Genomic DNA, 12449 nt, shown 5'->3' with positions numbered 1-12449 from the left:
CCAGGCACTGCTACCGGGACACTCCCCCACCTGCACTTTGAAGTCAGTTCTGGTAAGTAACGTGGCTTCTCCCTGTCCAACAAGCTTTATTTCCAGCTGTGTGTGTGCAGTGCATTCTACTGGCCTTTGAGACTTTCTCCAGTTACTCAGTCTTGTCATTTGTCCATTCACTCATTCATTCAAGAACCATTGATTGAGCACCTGCCATGCGGCAGGCACGGTGCCAGCTACTAGATATACAGCAATAGCAAAACAAATACATGTCCAATTACATATGTAGAAAAAGTACTCTGAACATGAAAAAAAGGGAATCACGAGGTTCTGATGGGGAAGAACAAGAGAGACTCCATTTAGAGAGATCACCTGGAAAACCTGCCCGAGGAGATGATAATTAAATCAGTGTGGTACCTGTACCCACCTCCCCAATAGACTGTAAACGTCCTGGAGACAGGATTTCCCACAGCCCTTGGCAATGTCCCCATGCATAATAGGTGCTCATTAAATTTATAAATGAGCTTTTTCCTCTTTTGGAGAGCATCAGCCCCAATCTGAGTTTTTGACCCTCTCTTTACCCTTCTCCTGCTGCCCATCTATTGCTTTCTGTTCATCAGCAGAGCAAGCTTCGAGGAGATGCCCATATTCTTCTAGGTTCTTATTCTTTTGTAAGACTTGCCCCCGTGCGCACAAGCCTGATCTCTGTGGTATCCATAAAGCTACGGGATGTTGGGAATAGTCTTGATAACTGCCATTGCTCGGACCCCAGTCTTTGACGGTGGCTCAGGCACCCAGGATGGTTTTCAGGACTGTCTCCTCTTTAGGAGCGCTGTCTATGGCTTAGTCTCTCTTTATCTACTCTCTTAAAATATAGAAACACAACCGTCAGAGTCAGGATTAAAGGGAAAAATCGAACAGTAATAGTGCTCCAGAGACACTGACAGTATTATGAAAAGGAAGTGTTTCAGTGGAAAATACTCAGCTTTGGAAATAAAACTGTAGGCATCTGAACTTAAGTATGGAACCCAGTTACAAGATGTGAGAAATGGTAAGAAGCTCTTTTGCCATTGAGTCAAATGGCAAATGATCCTTGATGAATCCAAATTTGCACAGGGATTAGAAACTTTCCATGCGCTTGTATTTCATCAGCTGCTTTGAGTTACTTTTAAAGAAATGCATTTTTAATGAGAAATTTTTGACAGAGAATGCAGTGCAGATGTAATTCTTTGGAACAATTATTTCCTTTGTTGGTGCTTTTTTCCCCCACAGTACCCACTTGCAATTAAATAAAACAGTAATTAAAACTCTAAATTCACTCAGAATTACTGTCCCATCGGTCACCTTCAGGGATCCTTCAAATGTCATTGTGGAAAGAATGTATTATCGGAAATGAAATGTGCTAAGACAGAAGGCCTTAGATTTTTCTAGTTTGGAGTCATAAATATACAGGAACATTTTAAGGGATTTGAAAATTATCACAGTGAAATAAAAATCCAAGGCTATAGACCATAGGATAGCTTAACTCTCTTAGAAAAAAAAAAATTACTTTTTTTTGACATTTTTATACAAATTACATACACATTGAAGAATTTAGTGACATATAAGTTACAGGCATAGACCCACACACTCCCCCCAGTGCAGACATGAAACATTCAGTCTAATTTGGCCATGACATAAGTGTATCTTTCTGAGCCTTTCCCTAAGACAGGGTGTGTTCAAAATTGATGTTAACTCATCAAATGAGTCTTTGAACCTTCTTAAAGTGATTTAAGAATGGCCTTCCCTCCCCATTATTTCCTCCTCTTCCCCATCTCCCCCACTCTTTCTCCTCTGGAATCTCCCACTTTCCTAAAAGGCACCATCGTCCTTCCAACAACAAACACAAGCAACTTCCAAGAGCAGCTCAGACTGCTTCTTTTCATGGCCCATCTGAGCCATTGGTCTGTAATTTTTTCCTCATCCTCTCCCTTCTTAGTTTCTTTTTATTAAAACTACGTTATTCTCTTATTATCTTTCACCAGATCTCCTGACTTTCACTTCCTCCTCACACCAATCCTCACAACCATTGCTTCCAAGTTAATATTCCTAAGAGCAGCTGCTGAACGACTCTCCTGTTAATGAAACTCTAATGCTCACTTTGCCTGCCTAGGGCACATTGCAGGATTTAGTGTCCATTTACCTTCCTGGTACAACATGCATCTTCCCCTTTCATGTACACTTAGCACCCAGGCTAATTGACTTGTCCTTAGTTTTCTGTATACATAGCATACTTGACCCCCTCCACATCTTCAATCATGCTATTTTCTCCACGAAATAGCATTCATCTGCATGTCCAAATCCTATCCACCCTTCGAATCCCAATTCGAGAAAAGCTGCTCCACGAATTGGGCCTTGAAGGATAACTGCAGGCCCCGTAGGAATTCTAGAGTATTCAGAAAATTCCTGGCACTGACTTCTATCACATTCAAGTCTTCTCTTTCTCAAGTCTTCTCTCTTTCTCAAGTCTCTCTTTCAACTAAGTTGAAATTATAATTATTTTCCTAATATGCCCTCTCCATACAATTAATTCTTACCTTTTTTTCTTCTGCTCTCTGTTTACCAAAGAATAGAGTGGCATTGTCACCATGAACAGTTCTGGGGGTATAAGTGGTGGAGGTGGGTACACAGTCTGCCCAGCATCATTTGTAAATAGTCAGGCATGATATGAAAGCATTAGATGAAACCACCTTAAGGGCCTAGAAAATTGCCAGGCCTTGTGGGCAGGAGTGTGGAGAGATCTCAGCCCAGGCAGTAAACCTTGATCCTCAAGGTCTAGACATTCTCAGCCTGCACCAAAAAATTCACTCTCCAATCCTACAAGTTTCCTAGGGGGTGGGCAAATTAGGAGCAACTGTTTAGGGATAAAGATAGAGTTTTAAAGATTCTACTGCCTGCCTAAATGTAGACTTCCCACATTGTCAGGGTTTTGGGCCAGGTCTTTCGATTGCAATAATCCTATAGCTGATGCATATAAAGGATGAGTATTATGAGAATACATGGAGATCTCATAGAAACCCAAGAACAGGAAACTACATAGCACATCCTGTACCTCATGAGAAACAGAGCTGGGAACCATAAGGAACCAAGGTCACTTTATTTCTTGGGACATACCTGCTTTTCTCAGCACATCTGTTCTTTGCTTCTCTTTTTGCCATCCATCGTCCTCTGTTTGCTCAGTCTTTCCTCTCTCATCATTTTAACTTGTACTTGGCTTCTTAAGACCTCTCTTGCCCCAGCTTGACCTGTGATCTTCATGTCCATCCCTAACTGGCTCAGGCTCTCAGTGCCCCAATTCTACCTTACTGAGAGGGCAATGTGATTCACCCAAAAACACTTGGAGCAAGGTCACTGGTTAGCCTAAGTCAGATACCACTAACCTGCTATGTATTTATGCGATAGGGCAGTGGTAATGGGGACTAAGCACATAATAGCTCTTACCACTTCCTGTGAGAAGCTTCTCCTCTTAGAATGGAGTTGTGATTAAAGCAGGGAATGAGCCCCTTCGATTGGTAAAGGTCTGCAGTCTAAGGGTCATATTAAAGTTTCCTAGATTTCCCTTCATTGACCGTGTTTTTGGGGTGTGAGACACCCTGAACGCTCTCTCACAATTTGGAAACCTAGCCTACAGGCTCATCACTAGGGCCTGTTGTCTTACCTTGTAGTTAAATGCTAAGAAAGGCCTTTACAATCACACACTCATGGGAAAATGAGTCACCTTCCATGACTCTGTGGAATACTTAAAAAAATCTCCCCCACAGATAATTCATTAACCTTGTATTTAGTTAGAAATGTCCAGGATGTAGCTTCAGCAAATCCTTGTGAGCACAAGCGATAATTGGGCACATTTTCTGAACAGTGTTCATAAGAAAAGCATTTACACATAGATGTGGGAAATCCTGAGACTTATTTCTAAAAGTTTAGCATTAACAAAAATTGTCAAATATGTATTTCAGAATCAAATCCCCTCCTCAAAAATAAACAAAATGAGGAGGGGGACAGAAGCTACATTGGAGCGAATCTTAGTGAACTCGGCCCCTGCATCCCCTTTGGGTGTGTTGAATGGCAAAGAGAAAACCTGTGACATCTGTGCCTGGTTATTTAGTTGGTAAAGAGCCAGGGTCATGCGTTCTATCTTGTTTCCCAGTTGGCTTCATCTTGTTCAATGGCTACAGCATGTACCTGGCACCCTGGCCAGGAAGCTGACTCTGCAGGCCCTTGTTCTTTGGGGCTTTAGAGTGTTGGAGAGTGATGAAAATTTATTGCCATGACTGAAAAAAACCAACATGAAAAGCACCCTTCGATCCATCTCTCTTGCCATCTTCACTGGCAGGAGACACCCCTTCACTTGTTAGGGTCTTGCTGTTCATCCTGTTCTGCAATGACAATAGGAGAACAAAAAAAGAAAATCAAGGAAAAAAGAATGTCAGTGACCTCCCTCAATTAGAAGTACTTTTTTCATTCAGTCAAAGGGGAAAAGATTGACCTTCTGAATAAGTCAAAAGGAATTTGATAAAAATTCAACACTGATGCCTAATTTTTAAAAAATTGCTTAGTTAACCTAGAAATAGAGGGAAGAAAGAGATATAACCTAAACAAAATAAAGAATATCTGTATAGGGACTTCCCTGGAGGCGCAGTGGTTAAAGAATCTGCCCGCCAATGCAGGGGACACGGGTTCGAGCCCTGGTCAGGGAAGATCCCACATGCTGTGGAATAACTAAGCCCGTGCACCACAGCTACTGAGCCTGCACTCTAGAGCCCAAGAGCCACAACTACTGAGCCCACGAGCCACAACTACTAAAGCCTAGAGCCCATGCTCTGCACCGAGAAGCCACCGCAATGAGAAGCCCACACACCACAACGAAGAGTAGCCCCCGCTCACCACAACTAGAGAAAGCCCGTGCGCAGCAATGAAGACCCAACACAGCCAAAGATAAATAAATAAATAAATAGATAAATAAATAAATAATTTTTTTTTAAAAAAAGGATATCTGTACAAAACCAACAGCAAATACTATATACATGGTGAGGGAGTGAGTCCCATTAACATCAGAAATAAGAAAAATATGCCCTCTCTAATCATGAGAATTTAACATGGTCTGGAATTTTTAGTTAGTGAAATAAAACAATGAAAAGAAAAGTAAGATGTATCTTTTGATAAGGAGATAAAATTGCTGTTTGCATATAATATTATTGTTTATCTAAAAAATTAAAACCAATAAATAAAACAACTATCAATCTTAAAAAGAGAATTTAATAGGGCAGAAAGTTACAAAATAGGCATAATTTTTTTCCCTAAATACAGCAGCAACTATATTCAAATTGGATCAAGAATACAGATGACTGTTGACCCTCCCTCACAAATTTTTTTAATAAAACAAGGATAAACCCGAGGAGCACTGAAAAATCAGGGCAACTCATCAGTGACTAGAGAAATAGTGAGTAATTCTTTGAAAATAAAAACATAAGATAAAATACTGTAAAGAGTAGAACAGAACACATGAACCTCAACTAAGATTGAATAAACACAAATTGCAGAGGTGGTCTTGGATCAACCAATATGTGGTTAATTGATAGGCAAATTTCACTTATGAACTGATACAAAGAGAGTATCTGAAAGTTGAATCCAGCAGAATATTAATAGCATAATATGTTATGAGCAAGTAGAATGTATTCTATGTTCTATGTAAAATACATTCATGAAATTCACTACAATAACAGATCAAAGGAAAAAATACATGCAGTTTAATATACTTTAAAAAGCATTTGTTAAATTTCAATACATATTCCAATTTAAAAAGGAAAAACAAGCCCAGAAAAGAAATAAAAGGAAATTTATTTAACTTAAAGTTTAGACAAGTATATAGCAGAAGCCTATAGAAAGCACTATATTAATGCAGAAACATTGAAATAATTCCCATTAAATCAAAAAAGATCAGAAAACATGCTATCACTGCAATTATTAAATATTTTACTAGCAGTATTAACAAATTAAACAAGATAGGAAATTTTTAAAAGAAACATACATATGGAAAAGGAAAAGACATATAATCATTATTTGCAGATAATATGATTGTCTACATAGAACCCAAGGGAATAAACTAAAAAATTTCCAGAACTTATATGAGGGTAGATACGGCTAGTACAAGATCAACACACAAAATTTATCACAATCTGTAATAATCAGAAAGTTAAAAGAAAAAAAGACACCATCATAACAGCAACAAACGAAAAACCCAACAAGAAACATTCAAGAACAGTATGAATAAGATAAACAAAACCTAAATAATTGGAGATATACCATTGATTTAAATGCAAATATACAGGGGTTTTTTTGTTTTGTTTTGTTTTGTTTTTGTTTTTGTTTTTGCGGTACGAGGGCCTCTCACTGTTGTGGCCTCTCCCATTGCGGAACACAGGCTCCGGACGCGCAGGCTCAGCAGCCATGGCTCACGGGCCCAGCCACTCCGCAGCATGTGGGATCTTCCCGGACCGGGGCATGAACCCGTGTCCCCTGCATCGACAGGCGGACTCTCAACCACTGCGCCACCAGGGAAGCCCTACAGGTTTTCTTTAAGTTAGTTAAAATTCCATCAAAATCTTTTCTGGAACTGACAAACTGATTCCAAATTTTATATGAAGGAAAATGAATGAGAGAAGCCAAGGCATTTTTAAAACAACAGTGAGGGATAACTTGACAAATACTAAAAAGCTAAGGTAAGATGAGTTAGTATTAGCTAGTGAATAGACAGATGGCTCACTGAAGCAAAAAATTCAAAAATGCTGTGTATGAGGGAATTTAAAATATTATAAAGGCAGCATTTCAGATCAGCGGGGAAAGGATAGTCATGATATTGTGAAAAATGTATATTCATTAGATTGCTACCTCTTGCCATGCTAAAAACAAATTCCAGATCGATTATTAAAAAATACAGTATTATAAAATAAAATTTAAGTTTAAAAAACAGAAAGTACCTTTTTATAATATTATGACAGAAAACCCAGAAGCCAAAAACAATGGCATTTGACTGTATAAAAATTTTAAACTTGTATAGTACTAATAGACCACATAAAAATGTGAAAAGACATTCAAAAGACTGAGAGACCATAAAACCAAAAATGAATTACTACTCAAAATTCAGAAAAGCAATTACAAATAAGTAAGGAAAAGACAGACAACTCACTTGAAAATAAGAAAAAGATTAGAACAAGCAGTCACATAAGAAGAAATACAAACATATGAGATTTGCTCAACCACACTAGGCATCACAACAATGAAACCCAAAACAATAAAAACACAATTATTTTCCCTCAGATAGAAAGAATTTAAAAGATTAATAACATCCAATATCAGCAAAACTGTAAAGAAACCTTATTATTGGAAGTAAAATTTAAAAACCATAACAAAATCCTTTTGCAGAGCAATTTGGAAACGTGACTAGCATTTCCACAACTGTAAAAACACAAAGAAGCCTGAATAAAGATATTAATTGAAGTGTTCTTTAAATCGTAGTGCATCAGTTCAGTAGACTCAAGTCTGCTGACTTCACAGGCACTGTTCTTTTCTGTTCCTCACAGCTAAAAATGGAGTTCATAGCAGGCCAGGGCATTGATTTTTCAGCTTCCATTGCTGAGAGTCCAGATCTAAGAGGCACAGAAAACAGCAAGAGCAGAACTCACCACCTGCCCCACTGCCCAGACTCATTACCCAGGTTGAATATTCCAGGGGTCAGATCAGAGAGCCTGTGTCAACCAGCTGGCCCCAACATAAACACTACGATGAGCAGGTAGTGCTGTCGGTCCTACTTCCAGTGGATGGAAAGAAACTGGAAAGTGAAGGTCTGCACTATCTAATGAAATTCCTGGCTGTGGGTCAACTCAGTTTAACAAGCATTTACTTAAACACTACATGGGGTTAGGCACTGGGGACATACGGATGAGTAAGACACAATTTTTGACCTCTAGGAATTTATATCTTTGTTTTTGTTTTCTACTCCAGATTCTTAGTTATCATTATGATTCCCTGGGCAAAAGCTAGTGACCCTAAACCAGTGGTTCTCAAAGTGAGGTCCTGGGACCTCAGCAGCAGTAGCGTCTCCTAGAAACTTATTAGAAACACAGATTCTCAGGTCCCACTCCAAACTTCCTAAATCAAAATCTCTGGGGGTGGGGTCCTTCCAGTGATTCTGATGTACACATAAGTTTCAGAACCATTACTCTATATTAAGCACTAAACAATGCCCAGATTATTTTCCTCGTAAAAATTTTGCATAAGATCACTAGTGAATACAAAAGCAACCACTGTATAATTTGGATAAGCTATCTGATTATAAAATGGTGGCACAGGGCTCTCCTGGTGGCCCAGTGTTTGAGAGTCCGCCCCCGATGCAGGGGATACGGGTTCGTGCCCCGGTCTGGGAAGATCCCACGTGCCACGGAGCAGCTAAGCCCGTGAGCCATGGCTGCTGGGCCTGCGCGTCCGGAGCCTGTGCTCCGCAACCGGAGAGGCCACAACAGTGAGAGGCCCGCGTACCCGCCCCCCCAAAAAAAAGAAAATGGTGGCACATATTTTGCACATATGATTTCTGCTAACATCCCATTATCATAGAGTTATCCTATATAGAATGTTCCTGTAGCAGAAACATATATTCGTTTACTGCTAGATCAATACATGATTATTTTTTGATCTCCTATGATTTATCTGACACTGTAGATGCTGCAATGAACAATTTCATGCATATAGCATTTTTTTTTCCTGATTAATTCCATGGGATAAATGTTCAGGCATGGGATAACTGTGTGGGGAAGAAAAGAATAGGAACATCTTTATACATGTTGCCATGCTGCTTTCCAAATGGGTTTGTCCTCAAATGATGCCAGCTGTCCTGTGAATGTAAGTTTCATCGCTGTCTTTGGGCATAATCATTGCATTTTTGTGTGTTTAAAATGTTGCCTCAAGGCTGCTCTATTCTACTTTCTTTGTTTTCTAATGAGATGGTAGATTTTTTCCCATGTGTTTCTTTAATATTCACATTGCCTCTTGTGTGACTCATCTGTGGATTATTTCTTGGTTATCAGAGATATTGCTTTAAAAAATACTCACTTAAGAAGTTCTTACTGGAATCAGGAAATAGAATTGTGTTCCAGGTATGTTCCAAATATATCAGAGTGTAGAATTAAGCATCTAAATGATTAGGAATCCTTCATCTGAGCCATTGATAGAGATTCAATAGAAGTATTTTTTGAGTTTTCTCAGGGCTGCTGTTACTCATATGGAGTACTATGTATTGGAAAAAAAAAAAAAAAAAAGGTGTCCTTCTTAGGGTTGTAGTACGTTCCCTGGCCCTGGGCATGAGCCTTGATGAACAGAGGGTTTCAGTCTCCATTGGCTCCCTAGCCCAGGCACACTTGAACAGTGAATAATCTGTTTGACCTTATCCTACCGCCCTGAGCCCGTCACTTTGAGTTCCTATGTGAAACTCTTGGTTTTCTGAAAACCAGACCGAGGTAGGAGGGATCCTGCCATTGCCTCATTTCTATGGCCTCAGCTTCTTCTGGGTGGCTTCAGGTTTGAGAAGTGGCCCCACCACTTCTAGTTGTCTTTTCTGTGGTTTGGAAGGAAGCCCTGTGCTTAAGCAGGTTGGACACACTAATGAGGACCCAGAAGTTGGAGGGCATCTCCTACCACAGCTCTTGAAAGGAAGTGCTGTGTGTGTCACTGTTTCCATTAGTGAGAAGGGAGAGCATATTGCAAAGGCCATTCCGGTATAGTCAAAGGAGTTCTCCTTCCCGTCAGCTGTGGCATGTTCAGAGAACTTTCCATCTCTATCTTGCTTCGCCCCTGACCACTGACATCTACTAACTGTCCTTATTCTTCCAGATGTTGACATTCATTTGTACCCTCAGCCCAATGTGCACAAGCCTTCCCTATCTTAAAAGAAATATCCGTTCCTCCACTCAACACATCCTCCAGCTACTGCTCTTTCTCCTTCTTTGGACAAATGAATTTCTAAAGGAATCCTACAGTAGTCTCTACTTCCTCACCTCCCATTCACTACCAGCCACCAACCCAATAATTCCTCTAGAACTGTTCTCACCAAGGCTACTAGCTTAACTCTTTTAGTCCTTGTGGAATTTCTTGGTTTGTAACACTTATGAAAATTAATAAAATCACTTTCAAGGACTATATTTAACATTCAAATATTTAATTGCATTAGGCCGTGAGTCTTTCAAGGAGAAGTCCTATTTGGAAATCCTTTCATGCCTTGAGAGGATAAATAAAAAGAAAAATATCACCTTTGCCACCTCCAAGTCTCACAAGCAGGAAGGTCTCTAAAATCTGGACACAACAATAAGTTATCTTTTGTGCAAACAAAAGAAAGGATATAAAGGATATAAAGGAAAAAAAAGTGTTAGAGAACAATGGGGTACCCCAAAATATATTGTTCCTCCACTGACTTCAACTGAAAGAGAACAACAATTCACTGTTGGGAATGTACAGATGTTTGACCACAGGAGAAGTCCAGGCAGAGACAGCACTAAGGAATGATGGTTTCTATGTTGTGATATCAAAGTTTTCAAATTTGACTACTCAATGTTTAAATTAAAAAATAGTAATAAGAATTACATTTAAAAATAAGAATTCAAATTCATTCTTATATGCCAGAATTCCATTCTGTGATAGTGTATTAGTTTTGGCCAAATACTGATCTTAACACTAGGTCATTCAGCAAAATTGTCTATTAATAAGCCTTCTTCTTCTGATGACTCCTTAAATATTGATGATGTCTCTATGAGAAATACAGGGAGGAAAGAGACATGTAAATAACACTGCGGTCATCAAAAAAGCAGACTGCGGTACAATACAAATAACCTATTTTCCTCAACTAGTAAATGTAATCCTTAATAAAAAAATTTAAAACAGAAGGGTGAACCAACCCACAAACTGAGACCTAATTGTTATATCAACTAATTGCAATATACAGACCTTAGTAGGCTCATGACTCAAATAAATAAATTATAAAATAAATAAATATATATGTATATGTATATTGACATATAAATATACAAAAAAATCAAGGAAATTTGAATGCTGACTAGATATTGGACTCTATTAAGAAGGTATCGTTAATTTTTTTAGGTGTGAAAATAGTAAGAGACTTTATTTTTTTAGAGATATCTATGGAAATATTTTTTAAGAAAATGATAAAATGTTGAGGATTTGTTTCAAAATAATCCAGGCAGGGGGAATGGGATTAGAGTATAGAAGAAACAAGATTGGCTGTAAGTGCTATGGTGCCCAGCCCCCACTATAACCCCAATGAACCCCACCTTGTGGTATTCATGCTCTTGTGTAATCTCCTTCCACATGGAATAGGGTTGACCTGTGTAATCATAAGATGTTGTGGAAATGAAGGTGTCTGAAGAAAAGCTCACAAATATAGCTTCTGCCTTGCTATCTCTAAGATCACTCACTTTGGGAGAAGTCAGCTAACATGTTAGGAGGACACTTGGGCAGCTCTGTGAAGAGATCCACACGAAGGGAATCTAGCATCTGCTGCCAACAACTGGCACTTGCCAGGCATGTGAGCGAACCAACTTGGAAGTAGATATTCAAACCCCAGTCAAGCCTTCAGATGACCACAGTTCCCATCTGAGCAACATCCACACAGCAAAGCCACTCCTGGACATAGGACCCACTGAAATAATAAGTGTTTATTGTGTTAAGTTGCTAAGTTTGGGGGTAATTTGTTATGTACAAGAGATCACTAGTAAAAGTGAAATTATTGAAGTGTGGTGATGGGTGCACAAGGAGTTCATTACAGTCACTCTTCAGTATCTGTGGAGGATCGGTTCTAGCACCCCCTGCAGATACCAAAATCCATGGTGTAATATTTGCGTAGAACCTATGCACATCTTCCCATATACTTTAAATCATTTCTAGATTATTTATAATAACTAACAGTGAAAATGCTATGCAAATAGTTGTAAATACAATCTTAATGCTATGTAAATAGTTACTGGCATGTGGCAAATTCAAGTTTTGCTTTTTGGAATTTTCTGGATTTTTTTTTTTAATATTTTCCATCCACGGTTGGTTGAATCTGCAGATGCATAGCCTCAGGATTTGGAGTGTTGACTGTACACCATTCTCTCAATTTTATACATGTTTGAAGTTTTATAATAACTTAAGGTCAATATTAAAAAACAAAATATTTCTGCTTCATAGAAGTCTATTATCTATCCTCTCTCTACACTGTACTTTTACATTTAAGTGAATGATTTCACACCTTTATCACCTCAGTCTCCCAAATATTTATCTAAATTCCAGTCTTCTGCACTAAGCCAGTTTCATATACCCAACACTTAGGACAAATCAAAATCTCTCTTTTTTTTAAAACCGAACATCTCTTTCCC

Source organism: Lipotes vexillifer, unplaced genomic scaffold (assembly GCF_000442215.2).
Source record: "Lipotes vexillifer unplaced genomic scaffold, Lipotes_vexillifer_v1.1 scaffold690, whole genome shotgun sequence".
NCBI classification, from domain to species: domain Eukaryota; kingdom Metazoa; phylum Chordata; class Mammalia; order Artiodactyla; family Lipotidae; genus Lipotes; species Lipotes vexillifer.
Note: the sequence above shows the minus strand (reverse complement) of the source record.